This window comes from Cylas formicarius, unplaced genomic scaffold, assembly GCF_029955315.1.
Source record: "Cylas formicarius isolate icCylForm1 unplaced genomic scaffold, icCylForm1.1 PGA_scaffold_16__1_contigs__length_5364039, whole genome shotgun sequence".
NCBI classification, from domain to species: domain Eukaryota; kingdom Metazoa; phylum Arthropoda; class Insecta; order Coleoptera; family Brentidae; genus Cylas; species Cylas formicarius.
In genome coordinates, this window is record NW_026844246.1 from 2,346,291 (window position 1) to 2,364,573 (window position 18,283).

The following is an 18,283-nucleotide window of genomic DNA, read 5'->3' on the forward strand; positions in this document are numbered from 1 at the left end:
CATTATATTTTTATAAATTTATGTAGTCAATTCCCATATTTGAGGAAAATTTCTAGGCTGACCTGTTAATTAAAAAATATATATTTCAAGCAAAACAATGGCCGTTTGCAGTAGGTAGGTTTCGAATCTACGCTGCCGTGGAGAATCTGATTTCTAGTCAGACGCCTTAACCGACAGTCCAAGGCTAAATCTGTTTGAAAGTCGAACTATTTCTGGTGATGTGCCATGCGTTGAAATATAAGGCCATTATATTTTTATAAATTTATTTAGTCAATTCCCATATTTGAGGAAAATTTCTGGGCTTACCTGTTAATTAAAAAATATATATTTCAAGCAAAACAATGGCCGTTTGCAGTAGGTTGGTTTCGAACCTACGCTGCCATGGAGAATCTGAATTCTAGTCAGACGCCTTAACCGACAGACCAAGGCTAAATCTGTTTGAAAGTCGAACTATTTCTGGTGATGTGCCATGCGTTGAAATATAAGGCCATTATATTTTTATAAATTTATGTATTCAATCCCCATATTTGAGAAAAATTTCTGGGCTGAGCTGTTAATTAAAAAATATATATTTCAAGCAAAACAATGGCCGTTTTCAGTAGGTAGGATTCGAACCTACGCTGCCATAGGGAATCTGATTTCTAGTCAGACGCTTTAACCGACAGGCCAAGGCTAAATATGTTTGAAAGTCGAACTATTTCTGGTGATGTGCCATGCGTTGAAATATAAGGCCATTATATTTTTATAAATTTATGTATTCAATCCCCATATTTGGGAAAAATTTCTGGGCTGAGCTGTTAATTAAAAAATATATATTTCAAGCAAAACAATGGCCGTTTGCAGTAGGTAGGTTTCGAACCTACGCTGCCATAGAGAATCTGATTTCTAGTCAGACGCCTTAACCGGCAGACCAAGGCTAAATCTGTTTGAAAGTCGAACTATTTCTGTTGATGTGCCATGCGTTGAAATATAAGGCCATTATATTTTTATAAATTTATGTATTCAATCCCCCATATTTGAGAAAAATTTCTGGGCTGAGCTGTTAATTAAAAAATATATATTTCAAGCAAAACAATGGCCGTTTGCAGTAGGTAGGTTACGAACCAACGCTGCCATAGGGAATCTGATTTCTCGTCAGACGCCTTAACCGACAGACCAAGGCTAAATCTGTTTGAAAGTCGAACTATTTCTGTTGTTGTGCCATGCGTTGAAATATAAGGCCATTATATTTTTATAAATTTATGTATTCAACCCCATATTTGAGAAAATTTTCTGGGCTTAGCTGTTAATTAAAAAATATATATTTCAAGCAAAACAATGGTCGTTTGCAGTAGGTAGGTTTCGAACCTACGCTGCCATAGAGAATCTGATTTCTAGTCAGACGCCTTAACCGACAGACCAGGGCTAAATCTGTTTGAAAGTAGGACTATATCTGGTGATGTGCCATTTGAAATATAAGGGCATATGTATGCATATTGTTTTAAATTTATGCACTCAATCCCCATAATTGACAAAATTTTCTGGGCTGAGCTGCTAATTACAAAAATTATATTTCAAGCAAAACAATGGCCGTTTGCAGTAGGTAGGTTTCGAACCTACGCTGCCATAGAGAATCTGATTTCTAGTCAGACGCCTTAACCGACAGACCAGGGCTAAATCTGCTTGAAAATAGGACTATTTCTGGTGATGTGCCATTTGAAATATAAGGGCATATGTATGCATATTGTTTTAAATTTATGCACTCAATTCCCATAATTGACAAAATTTTCTGGGCTGAGCTGCTAATTACAAAAATTATATTTCAAGCAAAATAATGGCCGTTTGCAGTAGGTAGGTTTCGAACCTACGCTGCCATAGAGAATCTGAATTCTAGTCAGACGCCTTAACCGACAGACCAGGGCTAAATCTGTTTGAAAGTAGGACTATTTCTGGGGATGTGCCATTTGAAATATAAAGGCATATGTATGCATATTGTTTTAAATTTATGCACTCAATCCCCATAATTGACAAAATTTTCATTGCTGAGCTGCTAATTACAAAAATTATATTTCAAGCAAAACAAATGGTCGTTTGCAGTAGGTAGGTTTCGAACCTATGCTGATAGAGAATCTGATTTCTAGTCAGACGCCTTAGCCGACAGACCAAGGCTAAATCTGTTTGAAAGTCGAACTATTTCTGGTGATGTGAAATGCGTTGAAATATAAGGCCATTATATTTTAATAAATTTATGTAGTCAATTCCCATATTTGAGGGAAATTTCTTAATTAATTAAAAAATATATATTTCAAGCAAAACAATGGCCGTTTGCAGTAGGTAGGTTTCGAACCTACGCTGCCATAGAGAATCTGATTTCTAGTCAGACGCCTTAACCGACAGACCAGGGCTAAATCTGTTTGAAAGTAGGACTATTTCTGGTGATGTGCCATTTGAAATATAAAGGCATATGTATGCATATTGTTTTAAATTTATGCACTCAATCCCCATAATTGACAAAATTTTCATTGCTGAGCTGCTAATTACAAAAATTATATTTCAAGCAAAACAAATGGTCGTTTGCAGTAGGTAGGTTTCGAACCTATGCTGATAGAGAATCTGATTTCTAGTCAGACGCCTTAACCGACAGACCAAGGCTAAATCTGTTTGAAAGTCGAACTATTTCTGGTGATGTGCCATGCGTTGAAATATAAGTCCATTATATTTTTATAAATTTACGTACTCAATCCCCATATTTGCGAAAAATTTCTGGGCTGAGCTGTTAATTAAAAAATATATATTTCAAGCAAAATAATGACCGTTTGCAGTAGGTAGGTTTCGAAACTACGCTGCCATGGAGAATCTGATTTCTAGTCAGACGCCTTAACCGAGAGACCAAGGCTAAATCTGTTTGAAAGTCGAACTATTTCTGCTAATGTGCCATGCGTTGAAATATAAGTCCATTATATTTTTATAAATTTATATACTCAATCCCCATATTTGAGAAAAATTTCTGAGCTGAGCTGTTAATTAAAAAATATATATTTCAAGCAAAACAATGGCCGTTTGCAGTAGGTAGGTTTCGAACCTACGCTGCAATAGAGAATCTGATTTCTAGTCAGACGCCTTAACCGACAGACCAGGGCTAAATCTGTTTGAAAATAGGACTATTTCTGGTGATGTGCCATTTGAAATATAAGGGCATATGTATGCATATTGTTTTAAATTTATGCACTCAATCCCCATAATTGACAAAATTTTTTGGGCTGAGCTGCTAATTACAAAAATTATATTTCAAGCAAAACAATGGCCGTTTGCAGTAGGTAGGTTTCGAACCTACGCTGCCATAGAGAATCTGATTTCTAGTCAGACGCCTTAACCGACAGACCAGGGCTAAATCTGCTTGAAAATAGGACTATTTCTGGTGATGTGCCATTTGAAATATAAGGGCATATGTATGCATATTGTTTTAAATTTATGCACTCAATCCCCATAATTGACAAAATTTTTTGGGCTGAGCTGCTAATTACAAAAATTATATTTCAAGCAAAACAATGGCCGTTTGCAGTAGGTAGGTTTCGAACCTACGCTGCCATAGAGAATCTGATTTCTAGTCAGACGCCTTAACCGACAGACCAGGGCTAAATCTGTTTGAAAATAGGACTATTTCTGGTGATGTGCCATTTGAAATATAAGGGCATATGTATGCATATTGTTTTAAATTTATGCACTCAATCCCCATAATTGACAAAATTTTTTGGGCTGAGCTGCTAATTACAAAAATTATATTTCAAGCAAAACAATGGCCGTTTGCAGTAGGTAGGTTTCGAACCTACGCTGCCATAGAGAATCTGATTTCTAGTCAGACGCCTTAACCGACAGACCAGGGCTAAATCTGCTTGAAAATAGGACTATTTCTGGTGATGTGCCATTTGAAATATAAGGGCATATGTATGCATATTGTTTTAAATTTATGCACTCAATCCCCATAATTGACAAAATTTTCTGGGCTGAGCTGCTAATTACAAAAATTATATTTCAAGCAAAATAATGGCCGTTTGCAGTAGGTAGGTTTCGAACCTACGCTGCCATAGAGAATCTGAATTCTAGTCAGACGCCTTAACCGACAGACCAGGGCTAAATCTGTTTGAAAGTAGGACTATTTCTGGTGATGTGCCATTTGAAATATAAAGGCATATGTATGCATATTGTTTTAAATTTATGCACTCAATCCCCATAATTGACAAAATTTTCATTTCTGAGCTGCTAATTACAAAAATTATATTTCAAGCAAAACAAATGGTCGTTTGCAGTAGGTAGGTTTCGAACCTATGCTGATAGAGAATCTGATTTCTAGTCAGACGCCTTAACCGACAGACCAAGGCTAAATCTGTTTGAAAGTCGAACTATTTCTGGTGATGTGCCATGCGTTGAAATATAAGTCCATTATATTTTTATAAATTTACGTACTCAATCCCCATATTTGCGAAAAATTTCTGGGCTGAGCTGTTAATTAAAAAATATATATTTCAAGCAAAATAATGACCGTTTGCAGTAGGTAGGTTTCGAAACTACGCTGCCATGGAGAATCTGATTTCTAGTCAGACGATTTAACCGAGAGACCAAGGCTAAATCTGTTTGAAAGTCGAACTATTTCTGCTAATGTGCCATGCGTTGAAATATAAGTCCATTATATTTTTATAAATTTATATACTCAATCCCCATATTTGAGAAAAATTTCTGAGCTGAGCTGTTAATTAAAAAATATATATTTCACGCAAAACAATATCCATTTGCAGTAAGTAGGTATCGAACTTACGCTGCCATGGAGAATCTGATTTCTAGTCAGACGCCTTAACCGACAGACCAGGGCTAAATCTGTTTGAAAGTAGGACTATTTCTGGTGATGTGCCATTTGAAATATAAGGGCATATGTATGCATATTGTTTTAAATTTATGCACTCAATCCCCATAATTGACAAAATTTTCTGGGCTGAGCTGCTAATTACAAAAATTATATTTCAAGCAAAACAAATGGTCGTTTGCAGTAGGTAGGTTTCGAACCTATGCTGATAGAGAATCTGATTTCGAGTCAGACGCCTTAACCGACAGACCAAGGCTAAATCTGTTTGAAAGTCGAACTATTTCTGGTGATGTGCCATGCGTTGAAATATAAGGATAATATATTTTTATAAATTTATGTAGTCAATCCCCATATTTGAGAAAAATTTCTGGGCCGACCTGTTAATTAAAAAATATATATTTCAAGCAAAACAATGGCCGTTTGCAGTAGGTAGGTTTCGAACCTACGCTGCCATAGAGAATCTGATTTCTAGTCAGACGCCTTAACCGACTAAATCTGTTTGAAAATAGGTCTATTTCTGGTGATGTGCCATTTGAAATATAAGGGCATATGTATGCATATTGTTTTAAATTTATGCACTCAATCCCCATAATTGACAAAATTTTCTGGGCTGAGCTGCTAATTACAAAAATTATATTTCAAGCAAAATAATGGCCGTTTGCAGTAGGTAGGTTTCGAACCTACGCTGCCATAGAGAATCTGATTTCTAGTCAGACGCCTTAACAGACAGACCAGGGCTAAATCTGTTTGAAAGTAGGACTATTTCTGGTGATGTGCCATTTCAAATATAAGGGCATATGTATGCATATTATTTTAAATTTATGCACTCAATCCCCATAATTGACAAAATTTTCTGGGCTGAGCTGCTAATTACAAAAATTATATTTCAAGCAAAATAATGGCCGTTTGCAGTAGGTAGGTTTCGACAGACCAAGGCTAAATATGTTTGAAAGTCGAACTATTTCTGGTGATGTGCCATGCGTTGAAATATAAGGATATTATATTTTTATAAATTTATGTAGTCCATCCCCATATTTGAGAAAAATTTCTGGGCCGACCTGTTAATTAAAAAATATATATTTCAAGCAAAACAATGGCCCTTTGCAGTAGGTAGGTTTCGAACCTACGCTGCCATAGAGAATCTGATTTCTAGTCAGACGCCTTAACCGACAGACCAGGGCTAAATCTGTTTGAAAATAGGACTATTTCTGGTGATGTGTCATTTGAAATATAAGGGCATATGTATGCATATTGTTTTAAATTTATGCACTCAATCCCCATAATTGACAAAATTTTCTGGGCTGAGCTGCTAATTACAAAAATTATATTTCAAGCAAAATAATGGCCGTTTGCAGTAGGTAGGTTTCGACAGACCAAGGCTAAATCTGTTTGAAAGTCGAACTATTTCTGGTGATGTGCCATGCGTTGAAATATAAGTCCATTATATTTTTATAAATTTACGTACTCAATCCCCATATTTGAGAAAAATTTCTGGGCTGAGCTGTTAATTAAAAAATATATATTTCAAGCAAAATAATGACCGTTTGCAGTAGGTAGGTTTCGAACCTACGCTGCCATGGAGAATCTGATTTCTAGTCAGACGCTTTAACCGAGAGACCAAGGCTAAATCTGTTTGAAAGTCGAACTATTTCTGGTAATGTGCCATGCGTTGAAATATAAGTCTATTATATTTTTATAAATTTATGTACTCAATCTACATATTTGAGAAAAATTTCTGAGCTGAGCTGTTAATTAAAAAATATATATTTCACGCAAAACAATGGCCGTTTGCGGTAGGTAGGTATCGAACCTACGCTGCCATGGAGAATCTGATTTCTAGTCAGACGCCTTAAACCACAGACCGGGGCTAAATCTGTTTGAAAGTAGGACTATTTCTGGTGATGTGCCATTTGAAATATAAGGGCATATGTATGCATATTGTTTTAAATTTATGCACTCAATCCCCATAATTGACAAAATTTTCTGGGCTGAGCTGCTAATTACAAAAATTATATTTCAAGCAAAACAAATGATCGTTTGCAGTAGGTAGGTTTCGAACCTATGCTGACAGAGAATCTGATTTCTAGTCAGACGCCTTAACCGACAGACCAAGGCTAAATCTGTTTGAAAGTCGAACTATTTCTGGTGATGTGCCATGCGTTGAAATATAAGGCCATTATATTTTTATAAATTTATGTAGTCAATTCCCATATTTGAGGAAAATTTCTTTGCTGACCTGTTAATTAAAAAATATATATTTCAAGCAAAACAATGGCCGTTTGCAGTAGGTAGGTTTCGAATCTACGCTGCCATAGAGAATCTGATTTCTAGTCAGACGCCTTAACCGACAGACCAGGGCTAAATCTGTTTGAAAATAGGACTATTTCTGGCGATGTGCCATTTGAAATATAAGGGCATATGTATGCATATTGTTTTAAATTTATGCACTCAATCCCCATAATTGACAAAATTTTCTGGGCTGAGCTGCTAATTACAAAAATTATATTTCAAGCAAAATAATGGCCGTTTGCAGTAGGTAGGTTTCGACAGACCAAGGCTAAATCTGTTTGAAAGTCGAACTATTTCTGGTGATGTGCCATGCGTTGAAATATAAGTCCATTATATTTTTATAAATTTACGTACTCAATCCCCATATTTGAGAAAAATTTCTGGGCTGAGCTGTTAATTAAAAAATATATATTTCAAGCAAAATAATGACCGTTTGCAGTAGGTAGGTTTCGAACCTACGCTGCCATGGAGAATCTGATTTCTAGTCAGACGCTTTAACCGAGAGACCAAGGCTAAATCTGTTTGAAAGTCGAACTATTTCTGGTAATGTGCCATGCGTTGAAATATAAGTCTATTATATTTTTATAAATTTATGTACTCAATCTACATATTTGAGAAAAATTTCTGAGCTGAGCTGTTAATTAAAAAATAGATATTTCACGCAAAACAATGGCCGTTTGCGGTAGGTAGGTATCGAACCTACGCTGCCATGGAGAATCTGATTTCTAGTCAGACGCCTTAACCCACAGACCGGGGCTAAATCTGTTTGAAAGTAGAACTATTTCTGGTGATGTGCCATTTGAAATATAAGGGCATATGTATGCATATTGTTTTAAATTTATGCACTCAATCCCCATAATTGACAAAATTTTCTGGGCTGAGCTGCTAATTACAAAAATTATATTTCAAGCAAAACAATGGCCGTTTGCAGTAGGTAGGTTTCGAACCTACGCTGCCATAGAGAATCTGATTTCTAGTCAGACGCCTTAACAGACAGACCAGGGCTAAATCTGTTTGAAAGTAGGACTATTTCTGGTGATGTGCCATTTCAAATATAAGGGCATATGTATGCATATTATTTTAAATTTATGCACTCAATCCCCATAATTGACAAAATTTTCTGGGCTGAGCTGCTAATTACAAAAATTATATTTCAAGCAAAATAATGGCCGTTTGCAGTAGGTAGGTTTCGACAGACCAAGGCTAAATATGTTTGAAAGTCGAACTATTTCTGGTGATGTGCCATGCGTTGAAATATAAGGATATTATATTTTTATAAATTTATGTAGTCCATCCCCATATTTGAGAAAAATTTCTGGGCCGACCTGTTAATTAAAAAATATATATTTCAAGCAAAACAATGGCCGTTTGCAGTAGGTAGGTTTCGAACCTACGCTGCCATAGAGAATCTGATTTCTAGTCAGACGCCTTAACCGACAGACCAGGGCTAAATCTGTTTGAAAATAGGACTATTTCTGGTGATGTGTCATTTGAAATATAAGGGCATATGTATGCATATTGTTTTAAATTTATGCACTCAATCCCCATAATTGACAAAATTTTCTGGGCTGAGCTGCTAATTACAAAAATTATATTTCAAGCAAAATAATGGCCGTTTGCAGTAGGTAGGTTTCGACAGACCAAGGCTAAATCTGTTTGAAAGTCGAACTATTTCTGGTGATGTGCCATGCGTTGAAATATAAGTCCATTATATTTTTATAAATTTATGTACTCAATCTACATATTTGGGAAAAATTTCTGGGCTGAGCTGTTAATTAAAAAATATATATTTCAAGCAAAATAATGACCGTTTGCAGTAGGTAGGTATCGAACCTACGCTGCCATGGAGAATCTGATTTCTAGTCAGACGCCTTAACCCACAGACCGGGGCTAAATCTGTTTGAAAGTAGGACTATTTCTGGTGATGTGCCATTTGAAATATAAGGGCATATGTATGCATATTGTTTTAAATTTATGCACTCAATCCCCATAATTGACAAAATTTTCTGGGCTGAGCTGCTAATTACAAAAATTATATTTCAAGCAAAACAAATGGTCGTTTGCAGTAGGTAGGTTTCGAACCTATGCTGACAGAGAATCTGATTTCTAGTCAGACGCCTTAACCGACAGACCAAGGCTAAATCTGTTTGAAAGTCGAACTATTTCTGGTGATGTGCCATGCGTTGAAATATAAGGCCATTATATTTTTATAAATTTATGTAGTCAATTCCCATATTTGAGGAAAATTTCTTTGCTGACCTGTTAATTAAAAAATATATATTTCAAGCAAAACAATGGCCGTTTGCAGTAGGTAGGTTTCGAATCTACGCTGCCATAGAGAATCTGATTTCTAGTCAGACGCCTTAACCGACAGACCAGGGCTAAATCTGTTTGAAAATAGGACTATTTCTGGTGATGTGCCATTTGAAATATAAGGGCATATGTATGCATATTGTTTTAAATTTATGCACTCAATCCCCATAATTGACAAAATTTTCTGGGCTGAGCTGCTAATTACAAAAATTATATTTCAAGCAAAATAATGGCCGTTTGCAGTAGGTAGGTTTCGACAGACCAAGGCTAAATCTGTTTGAAAGTCGAACTATTTCTGGTGATGTGCCATGCGTTGAAATATAAGTCCATTATATTTTTATAAATTTACGTACTCAATCCCCATATTTGAGAAAAATTTCTGGGCTGAGCTGTTAATTAAAAAATATATATTTCAAGCAAAATAATGACCGTTTGCAGTAGGTAGGTTTCGAACCTACGCTGCCATGGAGAATCTGATTTCTAGTCAGACGCTTTAACCGAGAGACCAAGGCTAAATCTGTTTGAAAGTCGAACTATTTCTGGTAATGTGCCATGCGTTGAAATATAAGTCTATTATATTTTTATAAATTTATGTACTCAATCTACATATTTGAGAAAAATTTCTGAGCTGAGCTGTTAATTAAAAAATAGATATTTCACGCAAAACAATGGCCGTTTGCGGTAGGTAGGTATCGAACCTACGCTGCCATGGAGAATCTGATTTCTAGTCAGACGCCTTAACCCACAGACCGGGGCTAAATCTGTTTGAAAGTAGGACTATTTCTGGTGATGTGCCATTTGAAATATAAGGGCATATGTATGCATATTGTTTTAAATTTATGCACTCAATCCCCATAATTGACAAAATTTTCTGGGCTGAGCTGCTAATTACAAAAATTATATTTCAAGCAAAACAAATGGTCGTTTGCAGTAGGTAGGTTTCGAACCTATGCTGACAGAGAATCTGATTTCTAGTCAGACGCCTTAACCGACAGACCAAGGCTAAATCTGTTTGAAAGTCGAACTATTTCTGGTGATGTGCCATGCGTTGAAATATAAGGCCATTATATTTTTATAAATTTATGTAGTCAATTCCCATATTTGAGGAAAATTTCTTTGCTGACCTGTTAATTTGAAAAATATATATTTCAAGCAAAACAATGGCCGTTTGCAGTAGGTAGGTTTCGAATCTACGCTGCCGTGGAGAATCTGATTTCTGGTCAGACGCCTTAACCGACAGACCAAGGCTAAATCTGTTTGAAAGTCGAACTATTTCTGATGATGTGCCATGCGTTGAAATATAAGTCCATTATATTTTTATAAATTTACGTACTCAATCCCCATATTTGAGAAAAATTTCTGGGCTGAGCTGTTAATTAAAAAATATATATTTCAAGCAAAATAATGACCGTTTGCAGTAGGTAGGTTTCGAACCTACGCTGCCATGGAGAATCTGATTTCTAGTCAGACGCTTTAACCGAGAGACCAAGGCTAAATCTGTTTGAAAGTCGAACTATTTCTGGTAATGTGCCATGCGTTGAGATATAAGTCTATTATATTTTTATAAATTTATGTACTCAATCTACATATTTGAGAAAAATTTCTGAGCTGAGCTGTTAATTAAAAAATATATATTTCAAGCAAAACAATGGCCGTTTGCGGTAGGTAGGTATCGAACCTACGCTGCCATGGAGAATCTGATTTCTAGTCAGACGCCTTAACCCACAGACCGGGGCTAAATCTGTTTGAAAGTAGGACTATTTCTGGTGATGTGCTATTTGAAATATAAGGGCATATGTATGCATATTGTTTTAAATTTATGCACTCAATCCTCGTAATTGACAAAATTTTCTGGGCTGAGCTGCTAATTACAAAAATTATATTTCAAGCAAAACAAATGGTCGTTTGCAGTAGGTAGGTTTCGAACCTATGCTGACAGAGAATCTGATTTCTAGTCAGACGCCTTAACCGACAGACCAAGGCTAAATCTGTTTGAAAGTCGAACTATTTCTGGTGATGTGCCATGCGTTGAAATATAAGGCCATTATATTTTTATAAATTTATGTATTCAATCCCCATATTTGAGAAAAATTTCTGGGCTCAGCTGTTAATTAAAAAATATATATTTCAAGCAAAACAATGGCCGTTTTCAGTAGGTAGGTTTCGAACCTACGCTGCCATAGGGAATCTGATTTCTAGTCAGACGCTTTAACCGACAGGCCAAGGCTAAATCTGTTTGAAAGTCGAACTATTTCTGGTGATGTGCCATGCTTTGAAATATAAGGCCATTATATTTTTATAAATTTAGGTATTCAATCCCCATATTTGAGAAAAATTTCTGGGCTGAGCTGTTAATTAAAAAATATATATTTCAAGCAAAACAATGGCCGTTTGCAGTAGGTAGGTTTCGAACCAACGCTGCCATAGGGAATCTGATTTCTAGTCAGACGCCTTAACCGACAGACCAGGGCTAAATCTGTTTGAAAGTAGGACTATTTCTGGTGATGTGCCATTTGAAATATAAAGGCATATGTATGCATATTGTTTTAAATTTATGCACTCAATCCCCATAATTGACTAAATTTTTTGGGCTGAGCTGCTAATTACAAAAATTATATTTCAAGCAAAATAATGGCCGTTTGCAGTAGGTAGGTTTCGAACCTACGCTGCCATAGATAATCTGAATTCTAGTCAGACGCCTTAACCGACAGACCAGGGCTAAATCTGTTTGAAAGTAGGACTATTTCTGGTGATGTGCCATTTGAAATATAAAGGCATATGTATGCATATTGTTTTAAATTTATGCACTCAATCCCCATAATTGACAAAATTTTCTGGGCTGAGCTGCTAATTACAAAAATTATATTTCAAGCAAAACAAATGGTCGTTTGCAGTAATTAGGTTTCGAACCTATGCTGATAGAGAATCTGATTTCTAGTCAGACGCCTTAGCCGACAGACCAAGGCTAAATCTGTTTGAAAGTCGAACTATTTCTGGTGATGTGAAATGCGTTGAAATATAAGGCCATTATATTTTTATAAATTTATGTATTCAATCCCCATATTTGAGAAAAATTTCTGGGCTGAGCTGTTAATTAAAAAATATATATTTCAAGCAAAACAATGGCCGTTTGCAGTAGGTAGGTTTCGAACCTACGCCGCCATAGAGAATCTGATTTCTAGTCAGACGCCTTAACCGACAGGCCAAGGCTAAATCTGTTTGAAAGTCGAACTATTTCTGGTGATGTGCCATGCTTTGAAATATAAGGCCATTATATTTTTATAAATTTAGGTATTCAATCCCCATATTTGAGAAAAATTTCTGGGCTGGGCTGTTAATTAAAAAATATATATTTCAAGCAAAACAATGGCCGTTTACAGTAGGTAGGTTTCGAACCTACGCTGCCATAGAGAATCTGATTTCTAGTCAGACGCCTTAACCGGCAGACCAAGGCTAAATCTGTTTGAAAGTCGAACTATTTCTGGTGATGTGCCATGGGTTGAAATATAAGGCCATTATATTTTTATAAATTTATGTATTCAATCCCCATATTTGAGAAAAATTTCTGGGCTGAGCTGTTAATTAAAAAATATATATTTCAAGCAAAACAATGGCCGTTTGCAGTAGGTAGGTTTCGAACCAACGCTGCCATAGGGAATCTGATTTCTAGTCAGACGCCTTAACCGACAGACCAGGGCTAAATCTGTTTGAAAATAGGACTATTTCTGGTGATGTGCCATTTGAAATATAAGGGCATATGTATGCATATTGTTTTAAATTTATGCACTCAACACCCATAATTGACTAAATTTTTTGGGCTGAGCTGCTAATTACAAAAATTATATTTCAAGCAAAATAATGGCCGTTTGCAGTAGGTAGGTTTCGAACCTACGCTGCCATAGATAATCTGAATTCTAGTCAGACGCCTTAACCGACAGACCAGGGCTAAATCTGTTTGAAAGTAGGACTATTTCTGGTGATGTGCCATTTGAAATATAAAGGCATATGTATGCATATTGTTTTAAATTTATGCACTCAATCCCCATAATTGACAAAATTTTCTGGGCTGAGCTGCTAATTACAAAAATTATATTTCAAGCAAAACAAATGGTCGTTTGCAGTAATTAGGTTTCGAACCTATGCTGATAGAGAATCTGATTTCTAGTCAGACGCCTTAGCCGACAGACCAAGGCTAAATCTGTTTGAAAGTCGAACTATTTCTGGTGATGTGAAATGCGTTGAAATATAAGGCCATTATATTTTTATAAATTTATGTATTCAATCCCCATATTTGAGAAAAATTTCTGGGCTGAGCTGTTAATTAAAAAATATATATTTCAAGCAAAACAATGGCCGTTTGCAGTAGGTAGGTTTCGAACCTACGCTGCCATAGAGAATCTGATTTCTAGTCAGACGCCTTAACCGACAGACCAGGGCTAAATCTGTTTGAAAATAGGTCTATTTCTGGTGATGTGCCATTTGAAATATAAGGGCATATGTATGCATATTGTTTAAAATTTATGCACTCAATCCCCATTATTGACAAAATTTTCTGGGCTGAGCTGCTAATTACAAAAATTATATTTCAAGCAAAATAATGGCCGTTTGCAGTAGGTAGGTTTCGAACCTACGCTGCCATAGAGAATCTGATTTCTAGTCAGACGCCTTAACAGACAGACCATTGCTAAATCTGTTTGAAAGTAGGACTATTTCTGGTGATGTGCCATTTCAAATATAAGGGCATATGTATGAATATTATTTGAAATTTATGCACTCAATCCCCATAATTGACAAAATTTTCTGGGCTGAGCTGCTAATTACAAAAATTATATTTCAAGCAAAATAATGGCCGTTTGCAGTAGGTAGGTTTCGAAACTACGCTGCCATGGAGAATCTGATTTCTAGTCAGACGCCTTAACCGAGAGACCAAGGCTAAATCTGTTTGAAAGTCGAACTATTTCTGCTAATGTGCCATGCGTTGAAATATAAGTCCATTATATTTTTATAAATTTATATACTCAATCCCCATATTTGAGAAAAATTTCTGAGCTGAGCTGTTAATTAAAAAATATATATTTCACGCAAAACAATATCCATTTGCAGTAAGTAGGTATCGAACTTACGCTGCCATGGAGAATCTGATTTCTAGTCAGACGCTTTAACCGAGAGACCAAGGCTAAATCTGTTTGAAAGTCGAACTATTTCTGTTGATGTGCCATGCGTTGAAATATAAGGCCATTATATTTTTATAAATTTATGTATTCAATCCCCCATATTTGAGAAAAATTTCTGGGCTGAGCTGTTAATTAAAAAATATATATTTCAAGCAAAACAATGGCCGTTTGCAGTAGGTAGGTTTCGAACCAACGCTGCCATAGGGAATCTGATTTCTCGTCAGACGCCTTAACCGACAGACCAAGACTAAATCTGTTTGAAAGTCGAACTATTTTTGTTGTTGTGCCATGCGTTGAAATATAAGGCCATTATATTTTTATAAATTTATGTATTCAACCCCATATTTGAGAAAATTTTCTGGGCTTAGCTGTTAATTAAAAAATATATATTTCAAGCAAAACAATGGTCGTTTGCAGTAGGTAGGTTTCGAACCTACGCTGCCATAGAGAATCTGATTTCTAGTCAGACGCCTTAACCGACAGACCAGGGCTAAATCTGTTTGAAAGTAGGACTATATCTGGTGATGTGCCATTTGAAATATAAGGGCATATGTATGCATATTGTTTTAAATTTATGCACTCAATCCCCATAATTGACAAAATTTTCTGGGCTGAGCTGCTAATTACAAAAATTATATTTCAAGCAAAACAATGGCCGTTTGCAGTAGGTAGGTTTCGAACCTACGCTGCCATAGAGAATCTGAATTCTAGTCAGACGCCTTAACCGACAGACCAGGGCTAAATCTGTTTGAAAGTAGGACTATTTCTGGTGATGTGCCATTTGAAATATAAAGGCATATGTATGCATATTGTTTTAAATTTATGCACTCAATCCCCATAATTGACAAAATTTTCATTGCTGAGCTGCTAATTACAAAAATTATATTTCAAGCAAAACAAATGGTCGTTTGCAGTAGGTAGGTTTCGAACCTATGCTGATAGAGAATCTGATTTCTAGTCAGACGCCTTAGCCGACAGACCAAGGCTAAATCTGTTTGAAAGTCGAACTATTTCTGGTGATGTGAAATGCGTTGAAATATAAGGCCATTATATTTTTATAAATTTACGTAGTCAATTCCCATATTTGAGGGAAATTTCTTAATTAATTAAAAAATATATATTTCAAGCAAAACAATGGCCGTTTGCAGTAGGTAGCTTTCGAACCTACGATGCCATGGAGAATCTGATTTCTAGTCAGACGCCTTAACCGACAGACCAAGGCTAAATCTGTTTGAAAGTCGAACTATTTCTGGTGATGTGCCATGCGTTGAAATATAAGTCCATTATATTTTTATAAATTTACGTACTCAATCCCCATATTTGAGAAAAATTTCTGGGCTGAGCTGTTAATTAAAAAATATATATTTCAAGCAAAATAATGACCGTTTGCAGTAGGTAGGTTTCGAACCTACGCTGCCATGGAGAATCTGATTTCTAGTCAGACGCTTTAACCGAGAGACCAAGGCTAAATCTGTTTGAAAGTCGAACTATTTCTGGTGATGTGCCATTTGAAATATAAGGGCATATGTATGCATATTGTTTTAAATTTATGCACTCAATCCCCGTAATTGACAAAATTTTCTGGGCTGAGCTGCTAATTACAAAAATTATATTTCAAGCAAAACAAATGGTCGTTTGCAGTAGGTAGGTTTCGAACCTATGCTGACAGAGAATCTGATTTCTAGTCAGACGCCTTAACCGACAGACCAAGGCTAAATCTGTTTGAAAGTCGAACTATTTCTGGTGATGTGCCATGCGTTGAAATATAAGGCCATTATATTTTTATAAATTTATGTATTCAATCCCCATATTTGAGAAAAATTTCTGGGCTGAGCTGTTAATTAAAAAATATATATTTCAAGCAAAACAATGGCCGTTTTCAGTAGGTAGGTTTCGAACCTACGCTGCCATAGGGAATCTGATTTCTAGTCAGACGCTTTAACCGACAGGCCAAGGCTAAATCTGTTTGAAAGTCGAACTATTTCTGGTGATGTGCCATGCTTTGAAATATAAGGCCATTATATTTTTATAAATTTAGGTATTCAATCCCCATATTTGAGAAAAATTTCTGGGCTGGGCTGTTAATTAAAAAATATATATTTCAAGCAAAACAATGGCCGTTTGCAGTAGGTAGGTTTCGAACCTACGCTGCCATAGAGAATCTGATTTCTAGTCAGACGCCTTAACCGGCAGACCAAGGCTAAATCTGTTTGAAAGTCGAACTATTTCTGGTGATGTGCCATGGGTTGAAATATAAGGCCATTATATTTTTATAAATTTATGTATTCAATCCCCATATTTGAGAAAAATTTCTGGGCTGAGCTGTTAATTAAAAAATATATATTTCAAGCAAAACAATGGCCGTTTGCAGTAGGTAGGTTTCGAACCAACGCTGCCATAGGGAATCTGATTTCTAGTCAGACGCCTTAACCGACAGACCAGGGCTAAATCTGTTTGAAAATAGGACTATTTCTGGTGATGTGCCATTTGAAATATAAGGGCATATGTATGCATATTGCTTTAAATTTATGCACTCAACACCCATAATTGACAAAATTTTCTGGGCTGAGCTGCTAATTACAAAAATTATATTTCAAGCAAAATAATGGCCGTTTGCAGTAGGTAGGTTTCGAACCTACGTTGCCATAGATAATCTGAATTCTAGTCAGACGCCTTAACCGACTAAATCTGTTTGAAAATAGGTCTATTTCTGGTGATGTGCCATTTGAAATATAAGGGCATATGTATGCATATTGTTTTAAATTTATGCACTCAATCCCCATAATTGACAAAATTTTCTGGGCTGAGCTGCTAATTACAAAAATTATATTTCAAGCAAAATAATGGCCGTTTGCAGTAGGTAGGTTTCGAACCTACGCTGCCATAGAGAATCTGATTTCTAGTCAGACGCCTTAACAGACAGACCAGGGCTAAATCTGTTTGAAAGTAGGACTATTTCTGGTGATGTGCCATTTCAAATATAAGGGCATATGTATGCATATTATTTTAAATTTATGCACTCAATCCCCATAATTGACAAAATTTTCTGGGCTGAGCTGCTTATTACAAAAATTATATTTCAAGCAAAATAATGGCCGTTTGCAGTAGGTAGGTTTCGACAGACCAAGGCTAAATATGTTTGAAAGTCGAACTATTTCTGGTGATGTGCCATGCGTTGAAATATAAGGATATTATATTTTTATAAATTTATGTAGTCCATCCCCATATTTGAGAAAAATTTCTGGGCCGACCTGTTAATTAAAAAATATATATTTCAAGCAAAACAATGGCCGTTTGCAGTAGGTAGGTTTCGAACCTACGCTGCCATAGAGAATCTGATTTCTAGTCAGACGCCTTAACCGACAGACCAGGGCTAAATCTGTTTGAAAATAGGACTATTTCTGGTGATGTGCCATTTGAAATATAAGGGCATATGTATGCATATTGTTTTAAATTTATGCACTCAATCCCCATAATTGACAAAATTTTCTGGGCTGAGCTGCTAATTACAAAAATTATATTTCAAGCAAAATAATGGCCGTTTGCAGTAGGTAGGTTTCGACAGACCAAGGCTAAATCTGTTTGAAAGTCGAACTATTTCTGGTGGTGTGCCATGCGTTGAAATATAAGTCCATTATATTTTTATAAATTTACGTACTCAATCCCCATA